Genomic DNA, 9,273 nt, shown 5'->3' on the forward strand with positions numbered 1-9,273 from the left:
CACTGTTGAACTATGAAGCGCCATTTTAGATAAGTGATCACCTAATCCTCTGTTCTCATGATATCAGCCGGACAAACACATGGAACTATGTCTTGCTTATTGTCTAGCAGTTGTTTCTCGATTTTCCGATTTGTTTGACGAAGAACTTGACTGAACACATCGGTTTAGTTCTGACCAGGCCTGGTACATGGGTCAACACAAAATCATCGAGGGGCCCAGATATCGCTTCTATTTCTAGAAGGAACAGATAAACTTCGACTGATATGCTTGTTCTACTACTTATTGAATTGTACACAAAGGCACATTTTATAACGTCAAGTTACTGATGTGTTTACGTGCAATCAATGCACAACCAATTCATAGGTAACAACTCATATCTCTAGGTTTAAAGATTTATATGATGTTATCATCTCACGATCACTCGAGATAAATTCCATGAAGTGATACAAGTGAGCGTGGGTTTATACCAATACTCATAACTTATGAGTACTTATGAATGTTGCAGCAACCATTGCCATGTCTAAAAACCTTTAAGGCATCTACAAACCCAATTCATGACAATCTTGATTCATACCTACTTCCGACGTATGATCGATTGTGGAGATTTGAATAAATTAATTATTCTGGAAGTCAAAACATGCAAAACTGAAACAATAGTAAATAATTAACAATGATAGTAACACTTTACTCATAAATAAATCAAAAATTTTATTCATCATCAAACGTCGATTACATTTTACAAGTTTCAGGAACAACTATCTAATCTGCAAAACCAATATCGTCCCTCAGCCCGATGCGTCTCGCATGCTGAAAATGCTTAACCCTCGTCAGTCCCTTTGTAAGGGGATCTGCAGGATTCTCATCCGACGATATCCTCCTTGTCACAAGGAGTGCTTCTTCAATCTTGTGTCTTATGAAGTGATATTTTCTGTCAATGTGTCGGGATCTGCCATGATCTCTTGGTTCCTTGGCTAAGATAACCGAACCATTGTTGTCACAGAAAATCTCTATAGGTTCCTTAATAGCTGGTACAACTCCAAGGTCTCTGATGAAGTTCTTTAGCCATATCGCCTCCTTCGCTGCTTCACTCGCTGCTATATACTCGGATTCACAAGTCGAATCAGCCACCGTCTCCTTCTTGGAACTCTTCCAAGAAATTGCCCCTCCATTTAAGGTAAAGATCCAGCCCGACTGTGAGCGGAAATTATCCCTATCAGTCTGAAAACCAGCATCACTATACCCTAATACTTTCAAGTCATCACTGCCACCAAGGGTAAGGACCCAATCCTTAGTCCTCCGCAGGTACTTGAGAATGTTCTTTACCGCTATCCAATCAGCCTTGCCAGGGTTCCCCTGATACCTGCTGACCATGCTCAAAGCAAATGCCACATCAGGACGGGTACAAGTCATAGCATACATGATCGAGCCAACTGCGGAATCATACGGTAATTGGCTCATCTCAGCTATCTCTGCCTCTGTACTCGGACTCTGAGTCTTACTCAGTTTGGTATTGCTTTGGATCGGTAAATCTCCTTTCTTGGAATTCTCCATGTTGAACCTTTTCAACACCTTATCCAAGTAGATACTCTGACTAAGTCCAATTAGTCTTCTACTCCTTTCTCTTAATATCCTTATCCCTAGGATATAGGTAGCTTCCCCTAGGTCCTTCATAGCAAAGCACTTCCCAAGCCAGGACTTAACCTCCTGCAAGGTTGGGATGTCATTTCCTATGAGTAGTATGCCATCCACATACAGTACCAAGAAGCTAACTACACTCCCACTAGCTCTGACATACACGCAAGACTCCTCTTCGCTTCTCGAGAAGCCAAACTCTTTTACCTTCTCATCAAAACAAAGATTCCAGCTACGAGATGCTTGTTTTAATCCATAAATGGATTTCTCAAGCTTGCATACTCTATTAGGGTACTCTGCACTGACAAAACCCTCTGGCTGATTCATGTACACATCCTCAGCCAACTTTCCGTTAAGGAAACCGGTTTTGACATCCATTTGCCATATTTCATAATCATGAAATGCTGCAATGGCTAACATAACCCTAATAGACTTAATCTTTGCTACCGGCGAGAAGGTTTCATCATAATCAATACCTTGAGTTTGAGTAAAACCCTTCGCAACCAGTCGAGCCTTATAAGCATGCACTTTTCCTTCCATGTATGTCTTCTTCTTGAAGATCCATTTGCACCCGACTGTTTTACGGCCTGGTACATGGTCAACCATGTTCCAAACTTGATTGTCATACATGGACTGTATCTCGCTGTCCATAGCCTCCTTCCATTTAGCAGACTCCGGGCCTACCATGGCTTCCTTAACACTGCTGTGTTCATCCAAATTTACCAGTGTACTATCACTGATGAACGTATCACCTTCCGTAGTAATATGAAAACCATAATAAAACGAAGGTGTGTTCCTAACCCGTGTGGAACGCCTCGGAGGTACAGACTCGTCAGCTGGATCAACAAGAGTTTCCTCCTCAGGTTGATTGCTAGTGTCTGAGGTTCCTTCACCAATTGATTCTTGAATTTCTTCAAGATCAATCTGCCTCCCACTGTCTCCTTGGCTTATAAATTCTTTCTCGCGAAAGATCCCTCTTCTTGCTACAAAGACCACATTCTCACTGGGTCTGTAGAAGAGGTAACCGAAGGATTTCTGTGGGTAGCCGATGAAAATACACCTTTCACTTCGGGGTTCAAGCTTGTCATGAGTTTCACGCCTCACGAAAGCCTCATAACCCAAAATTTTGATGTGGTCCAAATTGGGAACCTTCCCAGTCCACATCTCATGAGGTGTTTTGGTAACCTTCTTTGTAGGGACTAGATTAAGGATATGGGCGGCAGTCTCTAAGGCATACCCCCAAAAAGAGATTGGTAACGAAACTCGACTCATCATAGAGAGAACCTTGTCCAACAAGGTTCGATTACGCTTCCCAGCTACACCATTCAGCTGTGGTGTCCTGGGAGGAGTCAATTGTGAGACAATCCCACACTCCTTAAGATGGTCAAGGAACTCGATGCTAAGATACTCACCACCTCGATCGGATCGAAGCATCTTAATGTTCCTGCCCAATTGATTTTCTACTTCCTGTTTGAATTTCTTAAACCTTTCAAAGGTTTCTGACTTATGTTTGATTAAGTAGACATACCCATATCTACTATAATCATCAATAAAAGTCACATAATACCAATTAGCATCCATTGTGGCCGTTTTTAATGGTCCACATACATCAGTATGTATTAGGTCCAACAAACCCTCACACCTCTCACAAGTTCCAGTGAAGGGTGATTTTGTCATCTTTCCAAGTAGACAAGATTCACAATTATCATCCGATTTAAGGTCAAATGATTCCAAGACTCCACTCTTTTGGAGTTAGCCTATGCGTTTCTTGTTTACATGTCCAAGACGACAATGCCACAATGATGCTTTATCTAGGCTAGTAGAAGAATCAATATACAACACATTATTTCCTAAGTTGTCTACAATCGACACAGTTTCATACACACCATCACAAGGTAATGCTTTAAAATAAAACACATTATTAAAGAAAGCATTAATACCACCACATTCATTATCAAACGAAAAGGTAAAACCTTGTTTGTACAAAGCATGAAAAGAAATAATATTCCACGCCATTTCAGACGAGTACACACATTTATTCAAATCTAATTTTAACCCATTATTAAGCAACAAAGTATAAACTCCAATCTTGGAAACAGGTGAAGCCTTCCTATTCCCCATGATCAAGTTTATCTTCCCGTGCTCCACATCCTCACTTCTTCTTAGGCCCTGCAAATCAGAACATATGTTAATACCACATCCTGTATCAAGCACCCAAGAGTTAGAGTATGTTGAGTAATTAGACAATATAGTGTAAATACCTGCATATGTGGGTTTCACTTTCCCATCCTTTAGATCCTGCAAGTACTTAGGGTAGTTTCGCTTCCAGTGTGCCTTTTCATGGCAATAAAAGCATTCAGCATCCTTGGGAATGGCAGAAGGAGTGGCAGAACCGTTCTTGGTCTTTGATGAGGAGCCTTCAAGAGACTATCCCTTGGTACCCTTCGAAGGGTGCTTCCTCTTTTTCCCTTTGCCATGCCCAATAGCTAAAACAGGGGTAGATGTTAGAGTAAGAGTAGTAGGGGTAACAACCGCTTTACCCTTAAGACCGGATTCCGCGGTCTTCAAGAGTCCTTGAAGCTTGTTGAGGGTAACTTCCTCCTTGTTCATATGATATGTCATTCGAAAATGATCATAACAAGAAGGCAAGGAGTGCAAAATGATGTCAATTGCCAACTCCTCGGGGATGTTAACATTCAGCTTCAGCAAACGGTCCACATACCTTTGCATCTTTTGCATGTGGCCCGTGACGGATTCACCGTCCTTCATGCGGGTAGTTATTATGGAGGAGATTATTTCATACCGCTCCTGACGAGCACTCTGATGGTACCTTTCCATCAGGTCTTGGTGCATCTCAAAAGGGTAGAAATCTTCATATGACTTTTGGAGCTCGGCTGTCATCGTGGCCATCATGATACATGCCACCTTAGTAGCATCTCTCTCATGAGTCCTGAATTCAGCGATCTCCTCAGGAGTAGCAGTAGACTCATCAAGTTCTTTTAACTCCTTATCGAGGACATATTCCTTGTCCTCGTAACGAGTAACCATCCTGATGTTCCTAATCCAATCCATGAAGTTGGAACCATCAAAGATGACGCTCCCACAAAGATTCATGAGAGAGAAAGAACCAGTTGGGTTTGAGCCTGAAGCATTAGTGTTGGAAGACATCTGAAAAGAGAGTAAGTTTAGATTAGATATATAGAATCCTTAATAAGACACCCTAATGTAATATTAAGGCTAGGATCCAATCACAATATATTACACTTAGAAGAGGGATGCCGTAATCTAAGTAATAATATATTTGAAAGGTAGGTGAATGACGATTCACCAATTTCCACCATGAAAACGAAATGATTTATTAGGTTTAATTGGATTTGAAATTCCTAGATTCTTTTGAGATTCATTGAACTTTTCAATGGCATGTTTCAATCTCGATTGTGCCCTTCAAGTTTTGTGACTGGGATGCCGAGGATCACAAAACAAGGTGTGAATAACCATGCTAATTCACTTGGTACCCTTAATATTATCACCTAATCAATGTGCCGGTTAACTACACACACTTCATTGATCTATGACAAACATTAAGTCACCCTTCGTGATCCTTACTAGTCCTAGTTAGTGTGCCGGTTAACCACACATGCTCCACCAACGACTTGGTAAGGTACAAAGTGTGAATTCCATGGACTAGCACCATGTTCACATTTTCCTAAAATAACTAAGATTGGGAATTAAAAGAGTTTAGTTATTTTATAATATTCATTATACTTTTAATGAGGATTTAAAGTCATTGTTCTACTCGTTCGGCTAACGACCCTCCACCGATCAAGCAAGCGGTAGGTGAGAGTATACACCCATTAAGTCGCCATTTTATAGGCAACAACCTTATACCCACCTTATAGACCGGCTTCGTGAATGAGGCCTACTAACGGTAAAACGACTTATTCTTATACATATATATAATAATTAACCATTAATGTTATAAATAGTATAAGGGTTGAATTTTAACTATTAAAACTCTAAGGGTTGGAATTAAAGTTTATTAAAGTGTGTGAAACTTTACAAATTCCAAAACTTGAGGGCAAGTTTTGTAACTTTGCAAAACTCTTCATTTCATAACTTATGAATTCAAGGTTCATAAAAATGAAGACTCTTCATTTTCATGTAACTTATGTGTTTTAAGTGTGTGTTAAATAAAGGTGACCTTTGGAAATCCATAACTTGAGAACAAATTATGGACTCCATTAAAACACATAAATGATAAAGAACTAATCCTAAACAATTCAGCAAATAATTCCTATCATTTTCTAAATTCATAAGAACATGAACATGATCATCAAAAATTCAAGAATTATATGAACACATAAAATCATGGAATTTTGATATATGCTATTGCAAATGGATTAGAACTACCATTACACCAACTAATATAAGTTTTATAACACCAAAACAATTTAGGGTAATGTTTCTATTCCATTTCCAGCAGCAAAGGTCGAGAATCTGCACTCTTTCGATCCTACTCGTCGAGTGCATGAACTAACTCGTCGAGTAGGTTGAAATTTGCCTTGGACTCGTCGAGTCCCCCCAATGGACTCGGCAAATCCACCATGCAGACAGCAACGATTTCGACTTTTATCACTATTTTGCATCAAGTATCAAACAAGCAAGCCTAGGCTCTGATACCACTGTTGGGTTTTGAGCAATCTAACACTTCCTAAGTGTGCATGCAACCCTAATAAACCTTGGATCTATGTTTGTCTAAATACATGCTAAATAATAATTTTCCAAGGTTTATAACCTATCTAACATGGCATGGGGAACATTTCAACATAAAAGAGTTAGGAGAGATTACATACCTTTTGGTGAGTTTGGTTCTAAGGAGTTTGAGGGCCAAGCACCAATAGTGTGAATGCCTCAAATGGAATATAAACACCACAAACTCTTGGAAAACTTTGAGAGAGTATACACCTTGTATAAAATCGGCCACACACATGCACACACACACTAGTTCCACTATTTTTCTCTTAGGCTCCATTTCATACTCCATAAGCATGCTTATATAGTGTACATGGTTAGGGTGAAACCCTAATAACCCATGTCTTTTCCTTTCCAAGGATCCATAGGTTAAAAGCTCCATGGACTTCCACATAAGCCTAGCCCATTAACAAATGAGTATTAGGCCACACTATATAAAACAAATAGCCCATAATCTAATTAGTCTTGCTTTTAATCTCTAAATTAATTCATAATTAATTTAAGACTAAAACTAATTAAATAACGTAACTTCATATTAATATATTATAACTTATAATATATTAATAAACATATGTGTATAACTCTCATAAAATTATCCATAATAGTTTGGATGAGATGCAACCCAAATGGACCATGCCGGTCGGGTCAAGTATATACCAAATAAGTTATGGACTTAGACACCTTATCCAACAGACTCCCACTTGGATAAGTCTAATAACTGTATTTGCCAATAACTTCAGGAACCAACCAGCAATCGTAGCTCTCGAAAACTCCCTCGAACTATGAAGACACTGTTGAACTATGAAGCGCCATTTTAGATAAGTGATCACATAATCCTCTATTCTCATGATATCAGCTGGACAAACACATGGAACTATGTCTTCCTTATTGTCTAGCAGTTGTTTCTCGACTTTTCGATTTGCTTGACGAAGAACTTCACTAAACACATCGGTTTAGTTCTGACCAATCCTGGTACATGGGTCAACACAAAATCATCGAGGGGCGCAGATATCGCTTCTATTTCTAGAAGGAACAGATAAACTTCGACTGATATGCTTGTTCTACTACTTATTGAATTGTACACAAAGGCACATTTTATAACATCAAGTTACTGATGTGTTTACGTGCAATCAATGCATAACCAATTCATAGGTAACAACTCATATCTCTAGGTTTAAAGATTTATATGATGTTATCATCTCACGATCACTCGAGATAAATTCCATGAAGTGATACAAGTGAGCGTGGGTTTATACCAATACTCATAACTTATGAGTACTCATGAATGTTGCAGCAACCATTGCCATGTCTAAACACCTTTAAGGCATCTACAAACCCAATTCATGACAATCTTGATTCATACCTACTTCCGACGTATGATCGATTGTGGAGGTTTGAATAAATTAATTATTCTTGAAGTCAAAACATGCAAAACTGAAACAATAGTAAATAACTGACAATGATAGTAACACTTTACTCATAAATAAATCACAAATTTTATTCATCATCAAACGTCGATTACATTTTACAAGTTTCAGGAACAACTATCTAATCTGCAAAACTAATATCGTCCCTCAGCCCGATGCGTCTCGCATGCTGAAAATGCTTAACCGCACCATTGTTGTCACAAAAAATCTCTATAGGTTCCTTAATAGCTGGTACAACTTCAAGGTCTCCGATGAAGTTCTTTAGCCATATCGCCTCCTTCGCTGCTTCACTCGCTGCTGTATACTCTGATTCACAAGTCGAATCAGCCACCGTCTCCTGCTTGGAACTCTTCCAAGAAATTGCCCCTCCATTTAAGGTAAAGATCCAGCCCGACTGTGAGCGGAAATTATCCCTATCAGTCTGAAAACCAGCATCACTATACCCTAATACTTTCAAGTCATCACTGCCACCAAGGGTAAGGACCCAATCCTTAGTCCTCCGCAGGTACTTGAGAATGTTCTTTACCGCTATCCAGTGAGCCTTTCCAGGGTTCCCCTGATACCTGATGACCATGCTCAAAGCAAATGCCACATCAGGACGGGTACAAGTCATAGCATACATGATCGGACTCTGAGTCTTACTCAGTTTGGTATTGCTTTGGATCGGTAAATCTCCTTTCTTGGAATTCTCCATCTTGAACCTTTTCAACACCTTATCCAAGTAGATACTCTGACTAAGTCCAATTAGTCTTCTACTCCTTTCTCTTAATATCCTTATCCCTAGGATATAGGTAGCCTCCCCTAGGTCCTTCATAGCAAAGCACTTCCCAAGCCAGGACTTAACCTCCTGCAAGGTTGGGATGTCATTTCCTATGAGTAGTATGCCATCCACATACAGTACCAAGAAGCTAACTACACTCCCACTAGCTCTGACATACACGCAAGACTCCTCTTCGCTTCTCGAGAAGCCAAACTCTTTTACCTTCTCATCAAAACAAAGATTCCAGCTACGAGATGCTTGTTTTAATCCATAAATGGATTTCTCAAGCTTGCATACTCTATTAGGGTACTCTGCACTGACAAAACCCTCTGGTTGTTTCATGTAGACATCCTCCGCCAACTTTCTGTTAAGGAAACTGGTTTTGACATCCATTTGCCATATTTCATAATCATGAAATGCTGCAATGGCTAACATAACCCTAATAGACTTAATCTTTGCTACCGGCGAGAAGGTTTCATCATAATCAATACCTTGAGTTTGAGTAAAACCCTTCGCAACCAGTCGGGCCTTATAAGTATGCACTTTTCCTTCCATGTATGTCTTTTTCTTGAAGATCCATTTGCACCCGACTGTTTTACGGCCTGGTTTTCATATTACTCCGAGCCTGCCATGGCTTCCTTAACACTGTTGGGTTCATCCAAATTTACCAGTGTACTATCACTGATGAACGTATCACCTTCC

The sequence above is a fragment of the Lactuca saligna genome, chromosome 5, assembly GCF_052625555.1.
Source record: "Lactuca saligna cultivar CGN05327 chromosome 5, ASM5262555v1, whole genome shotgun sequence".
Classification (NCBI taxonomy): Eukaryota; Viridiplantae; Streptophyta; class Magnoliopsida; order Asterales; family Asteraceae; genus Lactuca; species Lactuca saligna.